Source organism: Sphaerodactylus townsendi, linkage group LG11 (assembly GCF_021028975.2).
Source record: "Sphaerodactylus townsendi isolate TG3544 linkage group LG11, MPM_Stown_v2.3, whole genome shotgun sequence".
NCBI lineage: Eukaryota > Metazoa > Chordata > Lepidosauria > Squamata > Sphaerodactylidae > Sphaerodactylus > Sphaerodactylus townsendi.
This window is the reverse complement of record NC_059435.1, coordinates 1,882,029-1,909,403: the sequence shown is the minus strand read 5'-3', so window position 1 is coordinate 1,909,403 and position 27,375 is coordinate 1,882,029. Positions and strand designations below refer to the sequence as shown.

The following is a 27,375-nucleotide window of genomic DNA, read 5'->3' as shown; positions in this document are numbered from 1 at the left end:
GCAGAGGTGAGCAAGCCCGTTGTTCGCCCTTGCAGGGGCGAGAGAAGCCCCTCCGTAGCCTTTGCAAGGGCGAGCGGGGAGGGAGGGGAGGCTTCTGCTGGGCTCCTGCAGGCCCTGCTGGGCTTTTTGGGTGCGGGAGGAGGGAGGGGAAACTTCCGACGGGCCCAGGCCGCGCCCCCTCCCCCACGTGTCACAGTGGTCTGGGGCAGCCTGTCAGGGCCTGGCCTCCTTCCCTCCTTGGCCTGGCCCTTCCCCACAGACTGCTCTTTCAGCCAGCAGAGAGAGCAGTCCCGAACAGATTGCTCTTTCAGCCGGCTCTGCGGGGAGCAGTCTGTTGGGGTGGGGCCAGGCGAGGCAGGAAGGGGGAGGGGTTTGGGGGCGATTGTGTGCCTCCCACATGAGTTAATTGTGGGGCGCCCAGGTCAATTGTCCCTAGATGTCCCCATTATAGCTTCGCCACTGGAAGTGTCTGGAGGCCCTTCCCAGCCACAGAACTCCAAGGCCAGAGCCAGATAGTGATGCACCTGCAAAAGCGAAAGCACTCCCTAGACAGTTTCCCCCTCCCAACAAGAGCATTCTGATACCCGCTTTATTCACTTGTCCATCATATGAAAGCTGGTCGAGGCAGGCTGCTCTTCCTGAAGCCCGGCTGGTGGGTAGCAGAACCTGGAGATGAAAGCTGCCAGCATGAGAAGGCTTGGAGTGGAAAGCCTGCGGGATAGTCTGTTTGGTGCAGGCCTCCTGGGATCTTGCTTTGGGGGCAGTGAGAGTCTGTCATCACACAAGGTGCTTTCTGCCCCGGCTGTTGGGGAAAGCTTCGGGCACAAAGGCAGTCCTGCACGCGCTCAGCTCCGTGTTCCCCTGTAACTGGGGGGCTTGGAAAGAAAAACACAGGTCACCTCCTGGCCCCCAGCTCCTCCTTCCCTCAGTCTTCAGTTGTTCCTCTTATTGTTGATGTACCTATTTGCATGTCAACAGGATAGCAGCTATGACCTTGCAAAGTTGTCGTCAGCGTTTTCTTTGTAATAGGTGCAGTTATCGTTTTCTATTGGGGGGAGTTTTGAACCCCCATTCTGTGGTTGAGGCTTGTGTGATGTCCACACTGTCTTCCCTGCATACTCCATGCCAAGTTTGATGTTGGTTCCTAACATATTGCTTCTTCATTGCATTCTGCAGATCTGGCACCTCCCTGAACAGGTTCTGGCTCTGCAGACAGAGATCCTGAGCCACAGGCTGCTGCGTCTTGGGTGAAGGGAGGAGCAAGATACAGGGTGCAGCTCGGCAGACTGGGTCCCATCCTCTGCTATCGACATAATCTGTAACCTCGAGGTGATGCTGGGACTGGAAGCAGTTTCTAACTGAGGACTTGAATGCTGTGGCGGTCAATGCTATCCAGTAGGTAGTTTCCACTCAAGTCGGTTGTTTGCAAATGGGGTGTGGTTCCTGCACGTTTTCTTGGGGGCCCGGGAACCTTAAAAGAGGACACTACCATTTAGGGAGACAAGAAGACATGATCCTGTTCTCTTCATAGCTGAGTAGAAGAGGAAATTTTGGGAAGGAATTTCGGGGAGGAAGGCTGTCCCTGATGTCATTCTCTCCAGCAGGCCCCCGGCAAGTGCACCAGAGCCTTGCTGCAGAGCTCTCTGCCTAACCAGGGCTGAGCTGGACACCACCCTGCGGCCAAACAGCAGCTCCCTCAGCTGAGGGTCCATCCGACTGAAGAGGAACTCTACCCTTCCAGGCTACGGTGGAGGTAAGTGCCTGGCTTCTGTTGTAATCAGTATGTAAGTAAAGGGGAGTGGGTGAGAGAGATGTAAGAGATACCCTAGACTTCAAAGGGAACCTGTTCAGTTGGCAAATGCACCATGTTCAGCAGCCACGATCACCTGTGAACTAAATATTTGATCTCTTTGCCCACTGACCATCCACCTTGAGTAGCTGTCAAAAAGGTTTGCAGCTGCGCAGTGGCTGTGTTGGTGGAGTTTCATTTCCTTGTCTTGCAGGGGCTTCTTTTGTGCCTGCATAGAAGGCAAGATGATTTCGCCCGTGTCACTGATAGTCAGAACAGGTCATGAAATGATGTGGGGTGGAAACCACATGGGTGGGAAGGGGAAGGACTCCAGCAGGCTCCCTGAGAACGGCCACGGGCGGAAGGCTGCCGATTGCACTGTGTCATTTGAAGACATGAACAGTAACGTGACGGACATTTGTGATTTAAGGCATAAGAAATCAATTGGAGGACAAGGCAGTCCCCTTTATTTTCCTAATTTATGATTGTACCTGATGCATGATAGTGGAGAGGAGGTTTATCCCGGAAAATCATGCCTTCCTTTTCTTCAAAAACCACTTTCTAGGTCTTGTTATGAGAGAAATTGTTTAACATGGAATGTTCAAAAAGTCAGAGAACCTTTTGCGAGTGTTATTTTGGAAATGTCACAATCTTGTAACCAATTGTCCATTTTTGGAGGCTGATCTATGAGCTCCTTCACAAGAAATGTGGCGCGCTGGCTAGAATGGGCACGATCCACCAGGAGGTTCTCCAGCACCAGCTCTTGTGGAGGAAAGGTTGTGGTGTAGTAGCAGAGCATCTGCCTGGCATTCGGAAAGTGCCACATTCATCTCCACCATCTCCAGTTAAAAAAGAACCAGGCAGTAGGTGATGCGAAAGAGCCAGAGACCTTGGCGAGCCCCTGCCAGTCTGAGCAGACAACACTGATCTTGAAGGGCCAAGAATTTAGGTCTCGCAACCTTAAACCAACAGACTCTGAAGTATTGACCAGTAGTGTTTGTTGAATAGGCATCAAAGCACCACACTTGGCAAAGACAGTTCTGACGAAGCCAGCATTCACAGTCCCCTTTATCCCCCATAGGAACCCCCTCCCCATTTTCCTGAGAGTTTGTGAAAATCAGTCTTTGGAGCTAAGGCTCCCCAAGGTTGGCAGCAGATAGCAAGAGAGAGCCACCTGGCTTCCTGCCCTACAAGATAACGGTTATAACACAGTTCCCATGGGATAGGAGTACCAGGGGAAGCCTAGTTGTCTACAAAGCATGTGAAGCCATAAAGTAAAGATCAAGGAAATAATGCACAGGTGGCAGTGGATACCTATACGGTAGCAGGCTGGTTACATATATCTTTCCAACAGCAGCAATTTGTTATTTTAAGCAGTTGCACAATTCCGGGAATGTATCTCAATCACCTAGATAGCATCCTCCTGACATTCCACCCCCCTTAAGGCCTGCCTCCCAGGTCGATGGGGGCATTGTCTGTGGAATGCTTTTGTTAACTGAGAGGCCTGAACTTTTTTGGCATTGACCCATTTGCTGAAACCAGCTGGGTAATGGGTCCAAGACACTAGGTATTGGAGCTGGCCCCTATAATCCCATGAATCCCAATAGAATCCACTTCGAGATTCATATCTTTTCCAGTCCACTTGCGAGGGGGCACAGCTAATCTTGGATGCCAGAGATCTGCCAGGGGTGCCTTTTTCAGCAAGCTGCAATGGAATACAGGGTGTATATCATGTGAGTTTTTAGGCAATTCCAATTCGATTGCTCCAGGGTTAATGACTCTTAACACTTTAAAAAGTCCCATGAACTTATGCCCAAGTTTCCGGCTCCCCTGCAGCCCCCTAAGGTTGCATGTGGAGAGAAATGCAAAATCCCTCACCTTGAAGGATACAAGCACCCATTTTTTTATCTGCATGTTTTTTGTAGTCCTCATTAGTTTTCTTTAGTGAGACTTCCAAGAGTTATGTAAGTTTGTAATCCATACTTGTAAGTTCACAGGTCCCTCCGTTGGCTCTCTGAGCAATGGAAAAGGTTTTCTCTCTTGTCCATACACCACTTGAAAGGGGCTTTTACCCATACTGTGGTGTACTGCACTATTGTATGTAAATTCAGTGAACAGTAGCAGATCAACCAAATTATTCTGATAGTAGTTGACATTATACCTTAGGTATTGCTCTAACACCACATTTAATCTCTCTGTCTGGTCATCTGTAAGGGCAGGGTAGGCGGACCATAGTCTTTGTTCCACTCCCATCAATTTCAGGAATTGTCTCCAAAATCTCAATATGAATTGGCTTCCTCAATCTGAGATTATCTTATCCGGCATTGAATGCAACCAGTAGATCTGCCCCATAAACATCTGAGCCAATTTCTGGGCCGAGGATATTCCTGCACAGGGCACAAAGTGCACTTGCTTTGAGAATAGATCCACCACCACCCACACAACTGTATTTCCCTTACTAGCGGGCAGGTCGGTGATAAAGTTCATACTTAGATTACTTTCCCGGGAGCTCCTGGCTCCAGTAATGGCTGAAGTAGCCCTGGCTACTGTTTTGGCCATGGCACACTGAACACCATTTTACATGTGCCTCTACATCTTTCCGTAGTGTGCACCACCAAAATTGCCTCCTGACCAAATGCACAAACCCAAAGTGCCCAGCCAATTTTACATCATGGCACCCCTTCAACACTTTTGTGTGCAGTGCGGAGGGGACATACAACCTCCCCTCCCACCACCATAACCTCCCCTCCTCCTTCAAATCATCCCCCAGCTCCTTAATTTCAGGATTTCTTGACACACGGCCCAGAACTTGTCCTCCATGTCTTTTTGGAGTGGGTACTGTTTGGGTGGGGTTCCCGTCCCCCTTTCTCCTCATGTTTGAGTGAGGGTTGTCACATCCAAGCCCAGCTGGGTCGGCATGAAGATGGTGGGGTGGGTAGTTTCTTTGTGACATGGAATCTGGGCAGTGGTGGGATTCAAATAATTTAACTACTGGTTGTTTACAGGCACCTTTTAAACAACTGGTTCTGCCAAAGTTGGGTGAACCTGCTGAATCCCACCACTGAATCTGGAGTAACGGGGAGAGGGCATCAGCAAGAAAGTTCTTTCTCCCCAGGAAAATGTCAGCCCACCGTAGCTGTTTTGCATTTAACTCGCTAGGAGCTTTCAAAGCTGCAGCGTTTTTGTGATCCATCCAGACCTCAAGTGAATGTTTAGCCCCTCCCACCAATGCCTCCAGGTAGCCAGAGCCTTTTTTATTGCTCCTGTTTCTTTGTTCCCCACCATCCAATTTTTTGGACGGATATGTGCAAGGGTATAATTTCCCATCCTCCCCCCCCCCCCCATGGAGGAGGACGGCTCCCATTGCCATATCCGAGGTATCCACATGTACTATAAAAGGCTTTTCGGGGTCAGTATGTCGGAGAATGGGTTCAGATGTGAAGACTTTCTTCAATTTTTCAAAGGCTACCTGACAAGCCATATTCCAATGCAGCACCTCCCCCCCCACCCCCGGCTTACTACTCTGGGGCTCTTTCCCCTTGGTCCACAATAAATTTGTCAGGGGGAGTGCTATCTCTGCGAATTCTGAGATAAAGTTTGTATAGAGATTAGCAAATTCCAGGAAGGATTGAAGTTGCTTCAGTGTCCGTGAAGCCTCCCATCCCACTAAATCCTGGACTTTATTAGGTCCATCTCTAACCACTCATGGGATATGCCGAACCCAGCGAAGTCTAATTTATCCTGGTGAAATTTACATTTCGATTGTTTAACATCTAGCTGGTTTGCCATTAGTCTGGTTAACACTTCTCGTACCAGTTTCACATGATTGTCCATCATTTCAGTATATATCAGCACATCATCCAAATACACCCCCTTGAACATCTGATTAATGAAATAATGCATGGATGTATCTCAGTCACCTAGAGAGCATTGCCCTGACACAAGAGCTGCTGCCGCCATTCTAAGTAGGCTTTTCTGGTGTGGATGGGCCAAGGGTCTGTTTTAGCTTCATGAATGTGTGTCAGTCAGTGGATCCCACGCATTTCAGTGAGGCCTGCCCAGCAGAACTTAATGGTGGATTTTGACCAATTACATTTTGGGGCATTTGGTGATTTTCAGAAGCACTCTAGGTCCAGCATGTGACCTTTCAACAGTGGCAGGTAGATGCCTCTGGGGACTTCACCAGCAGCCGCTCCTGCTCTCTTGTCCTCAGCCACAGCTGCGGGTTTGAGCCCCCATCATTTCCTAGGAATTCACTGAAGAAAAAAGGTTATTCAGTAGGCTGCAAAGCATTTGCTCAACTTCTAATATTTTAGATTTGATCTTTTGTTGATGATGGGGCGTCACATCATTGGAGGAGAGGTGGGAAAGAAACATTGAACCATCAGCTGGACTTCAGAGTATAATTTGTTGACGGGGCAACCAGTTTGGAAGATAACATTTGACTGAAGCAAAGGGTTCCATTTGTCCACTGGTCAGATTCCAAAGGCAGGAGGGGCAGAATGGCAAATTATAGTGATTTGTGAGTGCAACATTTTAATTTGTGAGTGCAACATATAGTGAGTGCAACATTTTAATGAAATATAGTCTGAAATCTCGGATGCTGACAAACTTGTGACAGTTTTGTCGTAAAGCATCAGTACAACTTTCTCTAGGGTCTACGCTACACTTAGCAGGGTGCCAAGTTACGTTCAGGGCCATCCTTATCTGGCGATCTGCCACTGACTTCAGTGGACTTAGGAGGGAATAACTCCGCTCAGGATAGCGCCCATCCTATGGGAAGGCCTTCTTGGAGGACTCCATCTGGCTCCGCCGCTCAGTTCTGAGTCCACGTTGTTGAGAGTGGCTGGGCCAGATCCGGGCGTGGGGATGAGGTGCAGCCACTGCCACTGGCGACAGCCCTGTGACGGGCCTGGTGGGTGGATTCCGCACAGGGCAATATATAATGGGTGCAGGACACTACACAGATCGTGGGGGGGGGGTGTGTGTGTCAGAACTTCCAGTAAAAGACAAACTCGTGTAGTAAAAACAGCAGTTTTATTTTAAGATGGATCTACAAACAGTAAAGCTGAGAATGACGAACTTCAATTTTCACAGCACTTAAAAGAAATCGGGCTAGCCCACCCCTCCCCTGGGAACGAGAGCTGTCCAGGGAATGCATGGAGATAGCGAAGGGAGAGCGCAGTCCGTGACCTTGAAGACACCTGCGATTTGTAGACTTCTCAGAGCAGCTAGAAAAGACAGTTAGAATCAGCATTAACCCCTTAACCCCCTCCCCACAGTGGAACGTAAAGCAGCAAAAGCTATCCCTTGATTTTAGGCCTCCTGACATACTGCCACCTTTAGGGCTTTCCCCCCGGCTTGTTTGGGTAACGTTGATGAAACTTTTTTATAAGACCAGGGGCTTTTACATTGGTAACAAAGATCCATTGATTCTGCCCAGGCAAACAACCTTTCCAGGAGACCAAATACTGCAGGCGGTTTCGATAGATGCGAGAGTCAAGAATATCAGTGTAAGGAATTCCATAGAGCAGAAATAAAAGGCTTTTTGGGTTGAAAGACCGTTTATTCAGACATCTTAGAAAGCTCACGTACACGACGTGACAGGACTGAGGTCTCCCGCCAGAACCACAGGTTATAACCTTCTCCGCCCCATCCCCCCTCTCGTTCTCCCCAGTCCATTCTCATGGGAACGGCTTCCTCATCTCTGTCTGTGAGATAAGGCCTCTGCCAGAGTGATTGCTGCCGTTTCTGGCCCATCGCCCGAAATCTGGAATTCAGTCAAGGCCATGCGGCTGTGCTGAGAGTCAACACCATAGAAACCTTTACACTCTGCTTCCCCTAAGAAAAACTTCTCCCCCCCTGGTTTGTGCGGGAAGGCACGATGGAAAGCAGAAATAAGGGAGGGGGCGTCAATATTTTCTGAATATACCCATTGGTTAAAACCAGAGGAATACCCCACCCAAGAAACTAAATATTGCAAGCGATTGCGATTAAAACGAGAGTCCAGGATGGCGTCAATTTCATAATGCTTGTGGCCATCAATTATAGTTGGCGGGGGTATCTCCGGAGGGTCGTGCCAGGCATCGGAAGCGGGAGCCTCTTTGAGTAAGCTGGAATGGAAGACAGGATGGATATTACTTAAAGAATTAGGCAGTTCTAATCGAGCAGTCACATCATTAATCACCTTAGTAATTTTAAAAGGTCCCACGAATTTTTTGCCCAGTTTTGAGAACTTATGAACGTCTCTGAGATTCTTGGTAGACAAATAGACCCAAGCACCAACACGTAAAGGAAAATTAGAACGATGTTTATCCGCCTGGAACTTTTGGGAATCTTTAGCCTGCTGCAAGGCGGTTTGAACCGTTTTCCACCCCTCAGCCAGAGACGAAATCCACTGCTGGAATTCTGGAGGATGCAGTGCCTCCGCAGGTAATTGGGGTAATGGTGGAAAGGAGCGGCCAGACACAATTTCGAAGGGGTTTTTTTGCGTGCTGCTATGAACGGCATTGTTGTAAGCATATTCTGCAAAGGGAATTAACTCGCACCAGTTGTCTTGGTGATAGTTGGTGTAACAACGTAAATACTGCTCGAGAGTTCTGTTCGTTCTCTCCGACTCACCGTCACTTTGAACGTGGTAGGGGGCGGCACCCGCCGGGGTGGCCCCCAACAAGCCCAGAAAAGCTTTCCAAAATTTTGAAATGAATTGTGGCCCGCGGTCTGACACCACCTTGGAGGGGGAGGAGTGTAGACGATATATATGTTGAATGAACAGTCGCGCCAACTTAGGAGCGGAGGGAATGGATGTGCAGGGGACGAAATGGGCTTGTTTGGAGAACAGGTCTACCACCACCCACAAAACTGTGTTTCCCTGGCTCTCTGGTAAATCCGTGATAAAGTCCATGGAGATGACTTCCCAGGGGCGGGAGGCCACCGGGAGAGGTTTTAACAGTCCATGGGGCTTTCCCGGAATGGATTTGGCTTCCGCACAAACAGAGCACTCCTTGATGTAAGCCTCAATGTCTTTGCGCATGGCGCGCCACCAGAACTGACGGCGGGCTAAATGTAGGGTCTTAAGAAAGCCAAAATGTCCAGCCGAGCGGGCATCATGACAGGCTTCGAGAACCTGCTTACGAAGGGGGGAGGCACGTACCAACAGTCCCCCCTCTTCCAAACACCATTGACTAAGCGTAGCTGGGGATCGCCTTCCCCCGCCGGCGGCTCGCGGAGACCCGCCTCCTCGAGTTCCCGGAGAAAGGGGGAGACCAGGCTGGGAACGGGCGGAGGAGGAGGAGCGGACATCTGAGATCGGGTGACAGCCAGTCCCAGTTGGGCGGGGGAGAGGACAGTGCGCGGGATGTCTCGTAAAGCAGCCCCACCCCCCTCCCCGGGAAGGCGCGAGAGCGCATCAGCCAGTTTATTGGTTTTTCCGGGGAAAAAATGAACAGTGAAAGAAAAACGGGAAAAGAAATCGGCCCAACGCAGTTGTTTTGCAGACATTTTGAGGGGGGTGGAGAGGGCGGCCAAGTTCTTGTGATCTGACCAAACCTGGAAGGGGTGTTTAGCCCCCTCAAGCCAATGGCGCCAAGTGGAAAGCGCGACCTTGATGGCAGCAGTTTCTTTATCCCCAACGGTCCAGTTGAGCTCAGAGCCGGAGAATTTTTTTGATAAATAAGCACACGGAACAAGCCTGCCATCTTTATTTCTCTGCAACAGGGCTGCGCCAAGCGCTTTGTCCAAAGCATCCACATGAACCACAAACGGAAGATCTGGGTCGGGGTGTTTTAAGATAGGTTCGGTAGTGAAAGCTGATTTCAAGAGCTGGAAGGCTGCTTGACATTCCGGAGACCAAGGGAGGGGAGCTCCGGGTTTGGCAGCCTGTGAGTCTTTACCCTTAGTGCGTAAGAGGTCTTTGAGCGGAAGGGTTAGCTCAGCAAAACGGGGTATAAAATCATGATAGAAATTAGCGAACCCTAGGAAAGATTGGAGCTCTTTTCGGTTGGTAGGGGCCGGCCATTGGATGACTGCTTCAATTTTTGCAGGATCCATTTTTAAACCCTCGGGTGAGATCCTGTAGCCCAAATAGTCTATGGAAGATTGATGAAAGCAGCATTTAGACAGTTTTGCGAAGAGGGAATTGTCGAGCAAGCGTTGTAGTACTTCCCGAACCAAAGCCTCATGCTCCTCCACATTTTGTGAGTAAATTAACACGTCGTCCAAATATACGACTACTCCTTTATATAATAAATCATGTAAAACTTCATTTATGAGGGCCATGAAAGCGCCGGGTGCCCCAGCTAACCCGAATGGCATTATTAAGTATTCATACTGTCCGAATTTAGTATTAAAAGCAGTCAAATGTTCGTAGCCCTCTGCAATTCTGACTCTGTAATATGCTTCTCTCAAATCCAGCTTAGTAAAAATCCGTCCCTTGCCCAATGCATCTAAAAGGTCCTTGATTAAGGGCAAAGGATATTTATTGGACATGGAGACAGCATTCAATCCTCGGTAATCAGTACAAAGTCTTAAAGATCCGTCCTTTTTCTTTACAAATAGGACAGGAGCGGCGTGTGTGTGTTTAGTAGCCCGTCGTATGAATCCGCGAGCCAGATTTTTATCTAAGAAGGCACGGAGTTCCTTCTCTTCGGTGGGGCTCATACGATAGATCCTACCCTTGGGTAATTGAGCCCCGGGTTGTAATATGATTTTGCAATCAGTGTCTCTATGGGGGGGCAATTGGTCACATTCTTGCTCTTGAAATACTCTGGCTAAGTCCCGGTAAGCTGGTGGGATGCCTGTGGAATCGTAAGTCACTGGGGTGTGCACAGCTGAAGAAACGGAGGGGTGTATGTCATTAGAAGGTGATTTTTCCCCCCAATTCATATGCTCTCCACAGGGGGGATCAGTGAATTCTAGGATCCGTTCTTTCCAAATAATATTTGGCTCATGTAGTAATAACCATGGCATGCCCAGGACAATAGAATGTTTGGCCACTGGAGCAAGTATGAAACTAATTTTCTCCCAATGGTCAGCGCAACGAAGAAGAACAGGTTGCGTTTTGAATTGAGCCGGGCCCTCGGCTCCGAGTGGGCTGCCGTCCATTTGTGTGAACGGTATGGGCTTCGCTAGGGGAACTCGGTCTAAACCGAGCTCTTCAGCCACTTGAGGCCGCATTAAACAATGGGAGCAGCCAGAATCTACGAGGGCTGAGGCTAGAATACGCGTATGCTTAGCGGGGTTGGCCAGGATCGCTTGAACAGTAATGGGGGCACTGCCTTCACTCACCGCATCTGGAGTCGGATCCATATCCATGGGTGCTGAGGAAAGGCAAACCGCCACTTCCCCCTCCTCTGGATCCCCTTCGGTAACCGCTTTAGACGAGCCCGTTGGAGGGGGACCAGATCTGCGTGGTGGCTTGGCAGAGGGGGTGCGTGGGGTCGGAGCGGTGGGCTTCTGTTTCTTCGGACATTCGGCAGCCAGATGGCCTGGACCCCCGCAATAGAGGCACAACCCCAAACGTCGACGGCGCTCGGAGGTAGTTTCGGAGGAACCTGCTGGGCTGGGCTTGCGAGTTGCAGCGGTGGTCGTGGTCGCGGCGGCGGGCCTCGGGCGTGGACGTCCCCCGGAGCGAGCGTAATCCAAACGAGCTGCTACCTGCGATCCCAAGTCGATCCATTCAGCAACAGTGCGCGGAATGCGGATGAGAAACACCGTTTCCCGAAGTTTGGTGTTGATGGCATCAGAGAAGTATTCACATTTCATGCGTTCAGGCCACTCAGGAGGAAGTCGAGCAGCCGCCGCACGGAACTCACGAGCAAATTCGGCAAAAGAACGGTTGCCCTGCTGGATGGATTTTATGGTACGGATGGCTTCCTTTTCAGCCTCTGGATCTTGGAAGCGGGCTCTTAAGGCTTGAAGGAATGCCGCCACAGTGCGAGTATCATCCGCTTGCAGCTCAAAAAGAGTCACAAACCAGTCAGCAGCCACTCCATCCAGAACAGAACCGATGTCCCGTATTTTTTCACGTTCAGATCGATATAAGTCATCATACTCCTCCATATGTGCATCGAGTTGCAGGATGAAGTAGGGAAGTTTAGAAGCGGTCCCATCGAAACGAGCAGGGATCGGGGGCCTGTAGTACCCTCTCTCCACGGCCCTTGGAGCCCGCTGGGGCTGCGGTTGCACAGGCGGTGGCACAGGTTGTGCTGGTTGAGGCGGCGGCGCAGGTAGAGCCGGAATTGGTGGAGGCGGAGGGACGGGGCCTGGCGCCGCCGGCCCTCTTTGGAGAGTGGGCCCTTGGGAGGTGGCAGATGCGCAGGTAGCAGGACCTAGAAGCGTCGCTCCTACAGTGGGGCCAGCGTTGTTGGGTGCTGGGGTGACGGTGTAGGCACCGACTCGGGGCATCCTGTCCCGCTGCTTCTTTAGCTCCTGTTCCAAGGTAGCTAGTTCTTTCTCTTTGCGAGTCAGGGCATCTTGATGCGCATGCAAGGCTGCTTTCTCACGTTCCAGTTTGGCTAGTTTGTCTCGTTGAATGGCTGCAGTCAGTTCACTTTGCGTACGGATGGCCTTAACGCATTCACGTTGACGTTCCAGATCCAATTTAGAGTGTTCAAGAACCTTATCATGGATCGATAGATCCTGCATGTACTGCCGTTGCAACGCGTCTTTGGCTCGGTCCAGTTCAAGTTGGATGTCCTTGCGCTGTTGTTCACGGTCTTTTTGCAGGTTTTCACGTTCCTTCTGCAGCTGTTCCCGTTCCTCCTCCCATAGCTGGCGTTCACGAACCCATGCTTCTTGGGCGTCCCGCAGTCGAGCCACTTCCTCGTCCCAACTTTCTTTGGACGGGACGGGGAATAAATCCGGATGGGGAGACAGACTTTCTTCAGATTCCTCCTCATCGGAGAGTAACACTTCCAGTCCTCCGACGGCTCCACGGGGCGCCTCACGTGCATCAGCTCCCCTTAGTCCAGGATCTGGAGGATCTGCTTGGGAACCAGTACGGGCACCCCTCCCAATCCTTGAACCCGACAAAGTCCCGGTATCAGCTGCGGTCTTGGGACGGGCCCCAGTGCTTTGCCACTGTGGATTCTTGGGAGGATCATCAAAATACGAGTCAAGGAATCGTTCAATTGATTCCTGGGTTGCTGCATGAAAAGTGGTCAGACCCATCTCCTCTGAGACAGGTTGCATTTGAGGTTTGTAATCCACACGAAAACGGGTAGAGATCCGGTCCACAGGCGCTCGATCCATAGACAGCGCCCCAAATGACTCATGCAGATCCGCATGATCGTTTCCGCGTCCTTCATCCCAACGGAGTAATGGAAGACTCGTGTCGAATCTAGGACGGGAGAGAGTTACCAGCGAGACCCGTTCTCCCGCTGGTTCCTCCAAGTCAAGAAGGGAAGGCTCGGAACCCTCTATGGGGGCTACCGTGCCTTCCACAGTTTCAGGAATATTCAACCTCTGCATGCTGGCACACCAGAGGTCCACTGATATTTAGGGGAAAGATGAGTCGGAGTCCTGTCACAATGTAAGGAATTCCATAGAGCAGAAATAAAAGGCTTTTTGGGTTGAAAGACCGTTTATTCAGACATCTTAGAAAGCTCACGTACACGACGTGACAGGACTGAGGTCTCCCGCCAGAACCACAGGTTATAACCTTCTCCGCCCCATCCCCCCTCTCGTTCTCCCCAGTCCATTCTCATGGGAACGGCTTCCTCATCTCTGTCTGTGAGATAAGGCCTCTGCCAGAGTGATTGCTGCCGTTTCTGGCCCATCGCCCGAAATCTGGAATTCAGTCAAGGCCATGCGGCTGTGCTGAGAGTCAACACCATAGAAACCTTTACAATCAGACAGTTCATAATGCTTGGAACCATCAATCAGAATTGGAGGAGGCACTTTCATCTCTGGATGCCAGACATCCGGGGAATTGGTTTTCTTCAGCAGGCTGCAATGAAACACAGGGTGAATTTTACTCAGAGCTTTAGGCAAGTCCAGTTCAGCGGTTACCTTGTTAATGACCCTGACAATTCAAAAGGGGCCCACATATTTTGCACTCAGCTTGGAGGGTTGGTGCAGGCTACGCAAACTCTTAGTGGACAAATAGACCATGTCACCCACCACCAACGGGAAATCACGCCTGCGCTTATTTGCTTGACGCTTGTAGGCCTCCCTAGCCTTTGTAAGGGCACGAAGGATCTCTGGCCATTGCTGAGCCACAGACTGAATCCAATCCTGAAGTTCAGGTGCGGGTGAAGCATCTGACAGCAGCAAATGGGGCAAGGGAGGTGCTGACTGTCCACCTCAAATGGAGTCTTGCCCGTACTGCTATGAACAGAGTTATTATAGGCGTATTCAGCATAGGGCAACAGGTCAACCCAATTATCCTGCTGATAATTGGCATAACAACGAAGATATTGTTCCAACGTCTGTTGGGATCTCTCGGTCTCGCCATCGGTCTGTGGATGAAAGGCAGATGAGACCCCCTGCTCCACCCCCAACAATTTGAGCAAGGCCCTCGAGAAACGAGACACAAACATGCTCCCGCGATCTGAAATTAACTTCTTCGGAAACGAATGTAAACGATAGATATGCAACATGAACAGTTCAGCCAATTTCTGGGCAGTGGGAATAGAAGCACATGGAATAAAGTGGGCTTGCTTTGAGAATAAATCTACCACAGTCCAAATCACCGTTTTGCCATGACTCAGAGGCAGGTCAGTGATGAAATCCATGGAAATCACTTGCCAGGGGGCACTAGGTAAAGCAATGTCCTGTAACAGACCCTGAGCCTTTGCAGGGATTGTCTTAGCCATGGCACACACAGGGCATCCTTTGATGTAATCCTCAATATCCTTACGCATGGTTCTCCACCAAAACTGCCTTCTTAACAAGTGCAGAGTTTTCACAAAGCCGAAATGGCCTGCAGATTTGACATCATGTCCCTGGTGGAGAATTTGAGAACGCAGTGGGGGTGGGACAAACAGCAGAGATCCACGACACCAGAGACCATTCTGTAAGATCAGCCCATCACCCCCCTCCTCCTTTGCAACCGGAGATTTGCCAGCCTCCAAGAAACCAGAGAGGAGGTGGTCAGGTGGAGCGAGTCCAGGCGTGCCCTGAGCCAGCATGCGAGAGCGGGTAACCACTAGGCCCAAATGGGAGGGGGAGAGGATCGTACGGGGAAGAGCAGACGAAGGTGAGGACACCCCCTCCTCTGGCAACCTAGAGAGAGCATCCGCCAAACGATTGGTCTTGCCCGGAAAGAAATGAACAGTGAATCTGAATCTAGCAAAGAAGTCAGCCCACTGCAGCTGCTTAGCTGTCAGACGACCGGGGGTGCATAAAGCAGCCAGATTTTTATGGTCAGTCCAAACTTCAAAAGGCTGTTCAGCTCCCTCCAAGAAATGCCTCCAAACAGACAGGGCAGCTTTAATTGCACAGGTTTCTTTATCTCCCACAGTCCAATTTAGCTCAGCCCCAGAAAATTTGCGGGAAAGATAGGCGCAGGGGTGGAGGCGACCAGCGGAGTCCTTCTGGAGAAGGACAGCACCGAGAGCCTTATCAGAGGCATCCACATGCAACACAAAGGGCTGAGACGGGTCAGGGTGAGCCAGGACAGGCTCAGAGGTGAACGCAGCCTTCAGGTTGTCAAAGGCTGCCTGGCAGGAAGAGTCCCAGGGCAAACTGGCTCCAGGGCGGGCTGCAGCCGAACCCTGCGTTTTCATACGCAAGAGGTCAGTGAGGGGCAGAGCCAGGGAGGAAAAATCCGGAATAAAGTCACGGTAGAAATTAGCAAAGCCAAGAAAGGACTGGAGCTGTTTACGAGAGCGGGGGGCCTGCCAGGCTAGCACATCGGCTACCTTGGCAGGGTCCATTTGTAATCCAGCAGCAGAAATACGATAACCCAAAAAATCCAGCTGACATTTGTGGAATTCACACTTGGAAAGCTTCACATATAAGGAGTTAGCAAGAAGTCGCGACAAGACCTCCCTGACCAAAGCAACATGAGAGGCTTCGTCCTGGGTATAAATTAACACATAACAGGGGGGAGGGGACTTCGCACAGGTCGTGTCCTCAAAACGAGTCTGACGGGGCGGGAGGGGACTTCGCACAGGTCGTGTCCTCAAAACGAGTCTGTCCTGTTTTATTTCCCTCAACCTGATATTTTCAAAAATTGCTAAACCAGTGAGCTACTCCTGAGTGAGCTAAACTTTGGAGCTACTCCTGCATCAATGACCAGGGAGGGGATGCTTTATTACCCTCCCTTCCACCACATCGTCCACAGTCAGGGAGAATCCACCTGCCGCTGCTCTGCTATTGCAGGGAGCCCCCTTTTTCTTTTGCATTTTGCACATGTGCAGCTATGCATGTGAAGCCCATCAGATTGTGGGATGATCAGCATGGCATCTGGGGTTCATTTCTATATTGCAGGAAATAAAAAAGAGAGAAGCATCTCCGTGCAAAGGTGCGAAAGCAACCCGGATTGTTTCCATGGGCTCCAATATGAATGGGATAAAGGAAAACAAGTTCCTTTATGACGACTGCAACCCGTTATACATTTTCTGTGCAGAATTTACCATGGAAGACTCATCATCCCTTTACGCTATGTGTCTCTACAGGACTATAACGAGGAATGTAAGAATGACCCCCAATTTGTTCAAGGTTTGATGCTTCACATGCTGGTACTCAACCGTAACAATCCCTGTTGACTGGGGCCAGTCATTGAAAGAAAAATATATCAGCCATGCAGGTGATGCAAGGATCAGTGTTTAAGTCTGCAAATTTGTTTTAACAAACATTTCATCTTTCTCAGGAACTCTGGCTCCAGGTAGTCAGTGTAGCTAATATGAAGGCAGGCAACTGTGCTTATTGCGGCGCAGAATGCCAAGCCACATAAATAAGACAGCTTATTTGGGCATAAAGAGAAATTTGCATTGCAGAGTCACAGGATGTGCATTGTAAAGTCATGAGCAATGGATTGCAAATTTGCAAGCTATAAAATGCCTTGCAAATTTGAATATGGAATTTGAAACTATGGCCTTTTCCACATGCACAGCTTACCACAGACTTTCCATGTAGTCAGACCTCATGTTTTGGAAATGTTTTTCATGAAACAATTCATTCTGCATACCTCCATTTCCCCCCATTGTCATTTTCCCCCTTTTCTTTTCAGTTGCATTTATTCCACATGTTACTGTTGAAGACATATTATTCCTAATGGTGGTGGGATGTCATCTGTAACTCAGAAGAACAACCTACCCCTTCAGCCATTGCCTCCTCCCCCTCCTCCTCCGTTTTTGTCTGTCACATTTGTGATGCACACGTACAAGCCATGTCAATTGTATCAGCTTTCTCAGTTTCATCTTGAACAAGTGATGTCACATTTTCAAGCGCCTGCTGCACTAACAATTGTGCAGCAGTCCCATATCAGTTTCCTCCTTCAAAAGCAACTTTCCTTCTCAATTTTACTCGCTCCTAAAAGTGGTCACGGTGTATCTTAGCCTTAATGTGACATCGCTCAAATGGGATGAAACTGACAAAAATGATACAGTCAACCCGGCTTGTGCCTGTCCCCTCATGTTACATCACTAATGCAATAGAGAGAGAAAATTAAAAGTTTTTTGATAACGGGATAAGGGAGGGGACCAAATGAGTGAAGGGGAGCTTGGGTGACTGCCTGGGGGTGGCGGAGAAAGGCCAGGGGGTTGCTGGGGCACAGAAATAAAAGACAGTTTCAACATGATCACATGCTCAAGGGAAGCAGGCTCAGAAACAGATTGAACAAAAATCACGAAAAAGTGCTAAGGGAAATCAATGGAGGAAAAACGAAGGGGAGATCATTCTGAAACCAAAGAGAGGAAAAAACTGCAGAATTAAAAGAAAAATGTAGTGTTTTAAATAACTTGTGTGGTAAAGGCCTATGTGAACAAAATGAACTTTGCCCTCGTCTGACATGACAACATGCAAAATACTTGTCTTTAGCTCCTGTCAGAATCTCAGCCCGCACAGAGATCCCTTTGTGCTTTTTCGTTCCTTTGTTGAACTGTGAAAAACACTTTTCCAGAAGATATTTCTGGCAGGCCATTGAGCGTGATCCCTCGGAAGAAAAACAGTGTAGACAAGGGATTATTCACAGTTGCTCAATGTAGACAGCTTCATGTCTCCAGGTAGCCTAATAATCTTTTGGAAGCAAACTAATCCTTTGACAGGCCAGTGTGGGAAGTTATGATGCTTCTATTAAAGTTCAATCAGGCAATCAGAAGCTCACTTTCATCCCAAGAAGCCACACTGTCTAACAACACGGCAGGCAGGTCAGGCTGCAGTCCTTGCAACTCACTGTACCCCGACCACGATTCCATGCTGGGAGGAAAGGAGACACTTCCGACTTGCTTAAAATGATGCCTCCCATCTACAAATGAACGATCACCGATCAAGCACTACAGACAGAATTCCCATGATTGCCTCAAGCGCTGAACTCCTCAGAAGAGCTGCTTCCCAAATTTAGGTGCCAGTCATCAAAACAGGGTCATGGATGAACTGTCCCCATGTTTTATAGTTGTACAAGCAGGCGTAACCCGGGACAGTGGCCAATTTGGCACTCCATTTTGGGGGAAGGCCTGAGCTCCCCTGATTCTCTGCTTTGCCAGCTAAACAGATGGCTGCAGTGCTAGTTGAAATCAAATGAAATCAAAATGGGGGTAGCTTTAGGAAGTCTGTCGCCTCGTTTGAGGGTTTGTAACTGCCCCATGAGCCAGAGTCTCTGTTGTCTCTCCCTGCTTCGGCTACAAAGGGATGCTTGCAAGGAATCTTCAAGGAGTGCTACTCAGAAAGTGGCGCATGGATTCTGTGCCCACCAGCACCTTTGGCCAGTGGGTGACACTTCCGTCCAGTTATAAAATGGTACCCCGAGCAACATAACTTGTTATGATCACTTTCCCCGCTTCCCTTTATTAATGGTAGCGCTTTCGGACAAAAGTCTTGAGCCAAAATGCAATACAATCAGACACAAATGACATCAAACCAACAAAGATGACTTGGTCTCACACAAGCCTTTATTGGCATAAAGAGATGACTTGGTCAATACCAAAGTACCATGAAAAATATGAGACTCCATCTTGTTAGATCAATGTGAAGTAATATGAAGCATTGTGAAGAGTGTCTTGCAAATATGGCAGACAAAAATTTGGCCCTAGCTTGCGTCAAGATTGAGATTGGCCAAAGGAAAGAAGCAGCCTGGAGTTTAATAGCAAGGTAGTATTTATTCAGAACAGGAGAAATCCAAAGTTATCATAGTGAAAATCATTGATAACAAAACATGATCCATGGTCTCAATTATGCCAGAGGCACAAGGGCAAAAATGGTGTGGAAACAGAATGTTCGTCTGCAGATTGACAGGCATGGTTGTTGCTAAGGATGGTGAGATGTTTTAAATATGGAGGGAGACCTACTGAGGGAGAGATTCCAGATGGTGAGGTGGAGCATACTGGATGAGATTGGAGTTCAGTACTGGTTCTATCAAGTGTGATTGTTCTCTTTTTGAACTCTCATAGGCCCGTTCTGCACAGCAAATGCATAGCGGGTTGCAGTCAGGATAAAGTAATCCGCTTTCCTATTTTCGTGTCCGCATGTATCCGCGCAGGCAGTGATTGGAGCCCACAGAAACAATGCGGGTTGCTGTTGCACATCTTCTTTTTAATTTCATCCCACCGATGCGCAGCTGCTCAGGCACACACAGATGAGCCCCCACAGCCATGCTGATATCTCATGATATGACCCTTTGCTCATAGAGAGGCCTTGGTTTGGCAACTGGGAGGGGAGAGGTGCGCGCAGCAGTGTCTGGCCAATGCCAATTCTCCCTCACTGCTGTATAAAGGAGGATGCAGGCGCAAGCCCCAGCCAGCCAATCTGGGGCTGAGAAGAGCCTGACTGACTGGGAGAACGGGCAAGGGGGCTGCGCAGCTGAACTGGATCAGCTGACCCCCTTAGATGGGATGCAGGGAGGTGTATAAGGAGAATATAAAAAGGAAGAAGGCAATGGAAGGGGGTGAGGAAGAGGAGGAGAGAGAGCAGAGGAAGAAGAGAAGGGGGCATTCATTGAAAATGCTGGGGGGAAGAATTAGGACTAATAAAAGGAAACACTTCTTCACGCAATGTGTGATTGGTGTTTGGAATATGCTGCCACAGGAGGTGGTGATGGCCACTAACCTGGATAGCTTTAAAATGGTCTTGGACAGATTTATGGAGGAGAAGTCGATCTATGGCTACCAATCTTGATCCTCTTTGATCTGAGATTGCAAATGCCTTAGCAGACCAGGTGCTTGGGAGCAGCAGCAGCAGCAGCAGGCCATTGCTTTCACCTCCTGCCTGTGAGCTCCCAAAGGCACCTGGTGGGCCACTGCGAGTAGCAGAGAGCTGGACTAGGTGGCCTCTGGTCTGATCCAGCAGGCTCTTTCCTATGTTCTTATGAAGACAGAGCTGAAGGAAAAAAGAAAGAAGAAAGGGTGGAAGCTGCACAGCAGTCCTCAGTCAGCAGAAGACCCAACAGGAGGCGCTGGACTGGCTGGCCATGGCTCATGGGAGGGCTTGGGGGAACGGCAGAGCAGCACACAAACACATACACACACACACACACACACACACACACACACACACACACAGCACTCCACAGCGTTGCAGAGAGGGTTTTAGTGAAGGAAGCATTTTCATGGGGTTGGTTATTTCTAGAACCTTTTTTTTTACATTCAGTCCCTTGTTTATATTTTGATGATGATAAATGCAGTTTTGCAGTTCAACTACAATCTTGTGCCTTGGACTATTCGTTTTGAAGCTGCATTCACACCTTGTTGGCTAGCGTCCTGTTGCTGCGTTGTAACCATCATTCACACCCCGACTTGTCTTGTCCCCACATCAATTGTGATTGTTTGCTATACCACAAACAATAGTGCAATATCCAGGGATGTACAGATGCAACTACGGATAATACGGAAGGACTTTTTAAGGCATTCTTGAACATCACTGAGGTAGAGACTCTCTGCTGTGGTTTGGGAAGCATGGTTGGGGTTCTTTTAATTGGTTTTGAGAAATGAAATAAAGGGGGTGCAGGGCGAGAGAGAGCTGCTAACCCTGGCTGCAACAAGAGTGCACATGAAGCAATGTGAACACTAGATGGCGCTGCACAAACATTGAAGGGAAAGTCTCTGTGCTGAGAGTCAAGGGACCCTCCATCGTCCACCATCCATGGAGTCTGTTTCATCTGCCTTCAGGCACTCAGTCATCCCTCGGCCTCTCAGAAAATAAGAAGCTCAATTGAATTTAGCAGGCTCAACGCAGACCTCCCAAAGAGATGGGGGAATTCCTAGAGCATGGGGGAGCGGGGGGGGGGGGCAGTGCTGTGATGTCACTTCTAGTTGATTATCCAGAAGTGAGGTTACAGTATGTGATATGTCCCAGTTTTATATCAGTTCTGTATCTCAGTGGTCAAATCCCCACCGCCGATTTATCGCGAGATGCTCACGCGAAATATCCAGGTTTCCAGACGAACTCCCCGCAGCCACACCGCCAAACAGTGCTGGTGCTCCCTCGACCCCTTATCATGTGTTTTTTCAGAACCTGCATGATTGAGCACCTTTTCAAAAAACACGTGTCCAATCCAGACGGGTGGGGAGGATCGGGGATTGGATCCAGGTTTGTATTTTGCGCTATAGGGAGTGACGCGGGGGGGTTCCAGCCAATGAGAGCGCGGCTCGTGTCTGGTGAACTCGCAGGCGTGGGGGTGGGGAGGAGACACCTTGGCACCAGGCTTTCCTCTGTGGATATTGGCCCGCCCGGAGTGAGTGGGAGGCCGTGTACTTGGCGGGGATGCTGGAGCCTGCTGTCAGCCGCCCGGGCGGAGAGACTTTTGCACAGCCTCGCAGGCCGCACCATGCCAGACCCACCCCGCAGCACGCTTCTCCGCACCCCAGCCGGCCTGGCTTCGCCGTCGCTCGGCCACAAACTCCAGCCCAGGGAAGCGCACTGGCTTTTGCCGCCGAGGAAGCACACCAGGAGCCCTTCCCACCGAGGGACAGGAGAAAACTTGCCCCTTCTTTCCTTTGGGCAGAAAGAGATGCTGGAATGGAGGGGAGGCACGCAAGGCCCCCCTGCTGCCATCACAAAATATTACATGGCTTTGATGTCCTTGGAGAAAGAGCATTGTTTTTCTCTGGGAGAAATGGGCCTTTGAGCAGACAATTCCCCATCCCCCACAGCCACTGGATTCTCTCTCTCTCTCTCTTTCTTTCGGTCCTCTCTAATTTTTCCATAAAACTCCTGATGAGTGAATTAGACACTTATTAAAGTCTCCTTTTAATCAGCAGTAAGGGGAGATCCTCCTCGCCCCCCTCCGTTAAAAGTTAAAGTTAATTTTTTTGGCAACATTGGTAAGCAAAGATGCATCAGCCCAGCGGTCTCAACATCCTCTGTTCTGTCCGTGGCTCTTGGGCAAGAGGTTTCCCCGACGCTGTGATCCAGTTTTGAATGGCCTATCAGAAGAAAACTGCTTGGCTGGGGTTATTGTGTGCATACACTGACGTGCTCACATCATGTTTTTTTTAAAAAAAAACGAGTTCCCGCCCCAACATGACACGACAGCCAATCAGGATAGACCTGCCGAGACGATCGTGTGTTCATGGGGATTGCTGCATTGTTTGAATCCGTGATAGACATCGATGTCTTCACTAGAAACATGCTGCAGTGGGGATGGTAAAACCTCGATGAAAAGGTGCGGATTCTTTTGAAACCTGGATGGATCTAGATTTGATTTCTCAGTGGGGAAATGACAAATGTTCCATGCCAATAATGGAAGCAGAGAGGCAAGAGGTCAAAAGAAGTAGGCTCTGTTATCTCCTCGTTTGGCTTCTCCTGAGTGAAGTCCTGAGAGGGTGCACACTTTTTTTTTTATAGGAAATTGCGTGGGAAACAGAATACATCAAGCATGGGGGCAATCTTGTGGTAAAATATATTTGTGTTCTTCAGAAGTACACAATAAACCAGGAATTCAAAATAATAGATCACAAGAGGTAAGTTTACATGGTACAATTACAGCATCTTAGGATAGATAGGATCTTGGGCTTTGATGTGGGAGAGGCATCGTTCTGGAAGGGGAATTCCTTTCCTTGCCAAATGTTTGTCACCCAAAGATCACAAGGTTAGCTGCCGTGTCGCTGACAGGCAACATTTATATTTTCCTATTCGCTAGTATTTAACGCAATGCCTACCTAACCAGGACACAATTATACTGGGTGATGCTTCTTCGTTTAGGAATAATCATATTTCCTTGCTAAAGCACAGCATTTCTAGTACATGGTTTCGTAGATGTCTTTATAGCATCAAACACATCCCTGGGATTTGTATTTTACCAACAGGATATGTAAGGATACAACAAAAACCGATTCTCAGATGCAATCACTTGGGTTTCAAAGGGTTTCTGGCCTCACAACACATCTGCACCAACTCTCCCCAGGCCCCATCTGCTGAAAGCTCCTGGAATTGGATGAAGGATCCTGCTGGATCCTACTAGACTGGGTGAAGCTTTCTTTCACTGGAGTTCAGTTGCTGTCCTAAGTGCTTGAATGAACGATTCCATTCTTCTAAGTAGTAGTTTGCATCAATCCATCTAAACCTTTTCAAAATATCTCCAATTTCCCTTGCCTTCTCTTCTCTTCATTTCTTGGGACAAAATTGGCTCCTCCTATGAACTCGTGGATACCCTGAAGTCTTCAGTTTGTTTCAGCCTCTGGCTTTCTTTTCTCAGTCCAGAGCCCACTGCAGGAAATGTTAGCAGGTCTGGTGGGGTGTAAATAGGTAACAAGATTTGGTCCCTGTATCAGCTGCTGGGGACTAGAGCTGCTTCCCTTGCAATGCTGTGGCTCTTCACTAGGCAATCCTTTTCTGTAGGAGGGATAGAAACCACCAACAGCTGCTGGGTGAAGGAGGAAGTCCACGGCAAATGATGTAATGCTGTAAAATTCAAGTCTGACCAGGGATAGATACAGAAACTATTCTCTAGTTATGCTAAGCTACTTAATACCTGCCATGGGTGCGGTTTTGTTATGATAGTTAACACCTGTAGGGACTTTCAGGGCCATCTGAAGGTGAACCACACCTGTCTGAGCCCATTGACTTGAACTGAGTTCATCACTTATGAGTATTGCAAATGATGCCTCAAAAGAGACAGCAGCTCTGGAGGATAATTACTTGGGAGGCGGCCATTTCCTTTTCAAGTGACAGCTGAAGCTGGAGAAGAAACAGGCGGCTGAATGCCGAGAGCAGCTGAGGACAGGGGGAAGGAGTTGGAGCTTCTTTGGGCTCAGACCTTCTTATTGTATTTCCCAGAGCACCCTTTTTTGTGACTTGGGGAACAACTCATTCTTATGCTTTGAGAATGTGAAGGAGTAAGAACTGCCTACCCTCAGAGGAGCCCACTCTGCTGGTCTCCTGGCTCACCATGGAGACTCACTTAGCGAAGCCTGAGTAGCCCTCTCTGAGGACAGGTCATTCTGCTGTATCCGGCTGCCTTGGGAATGGCTGAATTATCCAATCACATCCAATACCCTATCAGGGAGGAACTACCCACCCCTACTGGAGGTACAGTTGGAGGCAATAAATCATACAGGGCAGTGAAGGCTGGACTACTTCTCAGTGGGCTCACAGGGTACCTTTTTGTAGCATTTTTGTAGCAAACCCACTGATCTCTCACAGCACACTAATGTATCATGGAATATAGTTTGACATTTCTTCCTTATGGAATGCTGGTACCCATCCATTTAGAAGAACACTGTCGTCTCCATGTCCTTCTCTTTGCATTTTTCAGCATCCACTTGTTTGGCTCCCTTATACTGCTGCCATTTTTTGGTTGAGCTTTGCCAAATGCACACCCCTGGTCCCAGGTATGCCCCTCATCCCCTGTGAGGTTTGCCTGGCACTTCCAATGTGTGGGCTTAGGCACCAGGTGAAAACTGCATTGTTTCATCCTGCTTTGGTAGGAGTTTGTTGGTTTGGAATTCATCATGGCTGAGTTTTTGGACGTGCTGTCTCTCAGCTGGACCTGGCTTTCTTGGGCTGTGGTCAATTCCCCACTTACCATCTGCTGCGCGCTACTCTCGCCAAGTAGCGCGGGGTCCTGTGGCACTCCCCACTACAGGGGCAACGACAACGCAGCCGCCCCGACGCTGCCGCTCTTGCGCCACCTCAGCGTGCGTCATTCCTGGCGCTCCTCAAAATGGCGCCTTTTGATGACCCCACGCAGAGCTTTCTTCATTGAGTAAATCCATCACATTTTTTCCTGCTACCTTCAATTTTTTTCAGCATAATTATCTTTCCCAGAGGCTTGTCTTCTCATAATGCACCCAAAGTACAATAGCCTCAGTTTAGTCATTTTAGCTGCCTTATACAAGGATCTTTCCTATCTCTTTCATGGCTGCCCTTTCTAGTCTCAACCGCCTTCTGATTTCTTGGTGGCAGTTTCCCTTTTGGTTGATGATTATGTCAAGGAATAAAAAATATTGAACATTTTCAATTTCTTGTCGAATACTTTTGTAACGAACCAGTAAAGTCCAGTCAAAAGCAACCGTGTTAAGTTCTTTATTGAGCTGGCATTCTTAGTCAGGAACAGGCAATGCGAGAACTGACACCCAGATCTCAAGCAACTGCTTATACAGGGCATCAGACAGGCTCCCGCCAAAAGAATATAAACAGTGTTTCACACAGTCAAGCAAGCAAGTAAAAGATAACCAAAACAGTAAAATTCCCCTTTCTGGGCGTTTAGCCAAAACCTCCGGCGAGAACCTCTCCAAGGTTGAACTGCTACCTTACAACTTTCATGGCTGGAATCACTGGGGTATTGTGGGGTTTCTGGGCTGTATGGCCGTGTTCCAGTAGCATTTTTTCCTGATGTTTTGCCTGCATCTGTGCAGTGGTGTATCTGCCCAAGGACAAACAGACACCTTACGAGGTAGGTGGGACTGAGAGAGCTCAGAAGGTCACGCAGCAGGAATGTAGGAGTGCGGAAACAAATCTGGTTCACCAGATAAATCTCTGCCACTCAGATAGAGGAGTGGGGACTCAAACCCAGTTCTCCAGATTAGAATCCACCCGCTCTTAACCACTACATCACAATGGCTCTCGGTGTAGTGGGGTCTCTTTGCATTTCTCTGTTTACACACAAGGAGGTACCCCACTGCCTGCTGCCACATGCCTGCTGAATTCTCCTGGGTCTGCTTTTCCTGGTTCTCGTTCTTCTGCCAGCTCTCATCACACCCGGTAGTCACAAGATTGCTGGCTTTGTTAAAGCCCTTTGAATTGTTGTTATATTGATATTGTAGCTGCTTTCCAAAAATACCCCCCCCCCCCAATCATGAAAGAAGCAAAGCAATTCTCTGGAGCACACTCTGCTAAAGAAAGGAACCATGTCCTTGAACTGATATTCCCTCCCCCGTCCACCCCCTCCCACACACACACTTCCTGCCACTGCTGCTGCTGCTGCAGGAGAGTGTCAGGCCCACACCATTCTGGGCCTGGCAGTTCAGATGTCCACACCCAGCTGCAGATGGCCCGGCCATTATCATCGCTCAAGGCCTCTCCCTGCTCACATGTAACTAGTGAAGAGAGCTTGGCCGTTCATACTTATCTGCCTTCCTGAAGGAGTGAACTGTCTGTCCTAAACAATGCCTCTATTCCCACCGTCCTTTCACATGCTGATGTTATGGGAATGCGAGGGGGGGGGGGGATTTTGGGTCGAACCTTTTCTGCAACTTACAGGTCAGAGAGCCAAACTTCAGTTTTGGCTGTCTGAGCCTTGGCCTGACACAGTTCCAATAAAGCTCTTGAAATCTTCATGACTGGATTAACAGACCATAACACAGAGAGAGGCTTGTTATTTTGATATTCCTTGGTATTTTAAATATTCTTGTATTAAACCTATCATTATTTTGATAGATCTAATATGGTACAAATGCTTGAAGTTGAAATAAAGGCAGAAGTCGAGTGGGGGAGGCAGGGTGGAGCCAAAAAGCTGGAAGCAAAGAATAAAGCAGGACCTTTGGTTTCATCCTCCCTGCAAAGCAAGGGAGAAGGTCACAGAGATTATGGGATCTGCCATGCAGTGCGGGGCGGGGCGGGGGGGGGGGCGGCATCTGAAACTGTCTATCACAACTCAGTCATAAAAGGGTTAACTGTATGTAAACCAGTTGTTGAGGTCACTGTTTTATGACCTGGTCTATTGATTAGCTATTAGTGAGTCAGACAGCCATTGCTGACATGTTAGTGAGCACATGCATCAGAAGTTATAACAGTGGTGGAATTCAAATAATTTAACAACTGGTTGTTTACAAGCACCATTTTAACAACCAGGAAGTGGTGCGAACCGGCTGAATCCCACCAGTGGTTATAAAGTTAATTCTGGCTGCCATTCGCACAGGGGGCGCAGCTGCTTTGCAGCTGCGCCGCCCTTGCACCGCCCGCCTGGCGCCGAGCCGGCGTTTTTAGAGTGCGCTGGGAAGCGCACTTTTCTGAAAACGCCAGCTGGAAGCTGCTGCTGTGCGAACGGC

The 27,375-nt window shown here is 49.1% G+C and overlaps 1 protein-coding gene across 1 annotated transcript in view; it reads left to right on the top strand.

Moving 5' to 3' along the window:
• The window catches only part of LOC125441032 (transmembrane protease serine 11A-like), a 118,612-nt gene that overhangs the window by 58,483 nt on the left and 32,754 nt on the right, over positions 1 to 27,375 (top strand). The window contains exons 2-3 of the mRNA XM_048511294.1: positions 1,177 to 1,399; positions 1,602 to 1,753. The gene's annotated coding sequence lies outside the window, so the exon portion shown is untranslated. The remainder of the gene's footprint in view (positions 1 to 1,176; positions 1,400 to 1,601; positions 1,754 to 27,375) is intronic.